The following is a 2464-nucleotide window of genomic DNA, read 5'->3' as shown; positions in this document are numbered from 1 at the left end:
TTACTACAGGTACCCACAGACTTAGTTCGGCCAGAATTGAGGCATTTAAACTTTTTTTGCAAACTTCTGCATGTTTTAGCACAAGTACTACATACATGCACCTTTAAGCAGCACTTCTGAACTTAGTTATACATAGTACACAATTTTCTATTTCTTTTGTTTTTAAATTTCATGACTTGGGTCAAATGAACCAAATCAGTTTTGAATTCTATCGACTCAGAGGAGCTCAATTGTTCTAGTCGGTGTGGTGCTACCACCAGAAAGTATCCTATCTCCCAGACACTTCAGCCTGGGGCTTCAGATGCTCCCAAATCTATGGCAGGGATCTATGTGCAAGCCCCAAGCCCAGAGGCCTTGGAGTTCAGATGTCCCCTAGTCTCACTTGCCCCTAGCCAAAAGATCGAAGGAGCAAGCTAAAGGGAAAGCCTGAGAGCAGTCCCCCATCACTATAAATTGTGTAGCCAAGATCCTCCCACTGAGAGGCTTTAATAGACTCTCATAGGGGTGGCCTGCCCACAGTGCAATGGACAGGTCTCTACCCTCTAGCTAAGGCCAAGAAGGGTACCTCCCCTGCCTGGTAAGTAAAACCACCTGGGCTGTAAACCACCTCATGGTGGTATCTCCCCAAAAAGGTAAATATACGTAGTACAAACTATGCATGATATTAGTCCAAAGCCAAAAGGCTCACAATGTATTATATAGTTAACAGCATTTCAAGCCATGGTGACCCCACAGACCAGTACTGGTCAGTATGTGTATGTTCTCCAGATATCCCCCACAAAGGATCCATGTGCTACCTAGCTTCCACTGATGACCAAAACTGTATGTTCCTGTCCTGGGATCCTTCAAAAGTTTGTATGCGGATGAGATGCAGAGCCACCGAATCCTGGTCCACCTCATGGAGGGTGGGACCACACTAATCACATGTGACAGGCCAAGAGAGAGGGTGACAGAGCCTCTTACCTAAACAGAAATTTGGTGCTATTTGCCAGATATTTAAGGCTGATGAAGAAGCAGGAACCATTTGAAATAGGAAAGAAAGGCACAACTCAGCTGTAGGAGTGAGGAGGAAGCCAACATGTATTCAATATAGTGGTTTACCATGAGCTGAAAAACAGTTGTCACTGAGCACAATGGGCACTATATCTTACTCAAATGGGCTACACTAACATATCTTTGTGGTGGGTTTCTGAATTGTTTTCTGAAGGAAAGAAGATGGTGGGACCACTCAATTTTTATATTATAACTCAATGGTTAGAACACTCAACCAGGAAGTGGTAGATTTTTCCCCTCCTCGACCTGAGGCATTTCAAACACACATGCCCCACCTACAAACTCCTGGAAGACTGTTTCAGGCTCAACATTAGGAAAATCTTCTTCACAGCTAGGGCATCCAGACTGTGGAAAAAGCTTCCTCCATAGGTGGTACCATTACCTACCCTAGAAATCTTCAAAAGGAGACTGGACAGTCACCTGGGCAGGGTCACCTGACCCCAGTTCTTTCCTGCCTGGTGCAGGGGGCTGGACCCGATGATCTTCCAAGGTCCCTTCTAGCCTTACAGTCTATGAATCTATGAATCAAGTGTTGAGCAATAAAATACCATATTGAGCAATAATATTGCATTAAGCAATAAAACAGCATATCTACCTGCATCCAGGAGTGGTAGGACAAATTTAAGATTATTTTAACAGAAAATAATTTGTTATAATTTTCCATGTATCAGATGGAACACACTGGGCACATCCAGATAAGTGCGCACGTGCCTCTTGCGGAGTCTCAAACCAGTTGCCCCATGGGCTGAAGACCCAGGAGGAGCTGGGCAAGGTTATTTTTGCCCCAAGTGGCACACCTTGCCCAACACCAAAGTGCATGTCTGGGCACATGCACAGAGGCAAAAATCCCTGGCTCAAATTTGTGCTGCTCCTATTGGAGCTACTGCAAGCGTATATGCCTGCATGTGTGGACACGCCCACTGAGTCTAGCCAGACATTGACTATCTTTCCCTCATTATAAATTAATATTTTTCACTGTGTATTATGGTAATTTGACCCACAGTCATAGCGGGAACTAACCCAGAGATGGCCTGAGCAAACTGCATCCTGAATGAAGTCTCCTCTGAAACGTCCACACTGTCATCTGTCTGCCCTATGATGAGGTAATTCCAAGGGCAGTGCAAATGATTCAGCTGCACAGGGCACAAGGCCATTCAGGGTCCATCTGTGCTAGCTCCTAGACTTTAAGCCACGTAACACAAGGGCAGCGCTTTGTGCAGGCCAATTAGCCCGGTTCCTCACACAGCCAGTTAGCCTACACCCAGCATCATGCGACTGCAGTTACGCTGTTCCTAATTCACAAACTAGCATATGCAGAACTACCCAGGTGTTTTGCACAATGCTGCCTAGCACCAGGTAGACATACCCATTGCAAAGCAGTGCCATTGCTGAAGTAATATGTGAGGGGAAG

The 2464-nt window shown here is 45.6% G+C and overlaps 1 non-coding gene across 1 annotated transcript; it reads right to left on the bottom strand.

Annotated features, from left to right (window-relative positions):
• Nucleotides 1–415: 415 nt before the first annotated feature.
• Nucleotides 416–585, bottom strand: LOC112552117. Its single transcript, XR_003096478.1, has one exon. It is a non-coding gene; the product is annotated as a U1 spliceosomal RNA (small nuclear RNA).
• Between the last annotated feature and the right edge of the window lie 1879 nt (nt 586–2464).

This window comes from Alligator sinensis, unplaced genomic scaffold (genome assembly GCF_000455745.1).
Source record: "Alligator sinensis unplaced genomic scaffold, ASM45574v1 scaffold908_1, whole genome shotgun sequence".
In the NCBI taxonomy this organism is placed as follows: Eukaryota; Metazoa; Chordata; order Crocodylia; family Alligatoridae; genus Alligator; species Alligator sinensis.
This window is presented reverse-complemented; position numbering and strand designations above follow the sequence as displayed.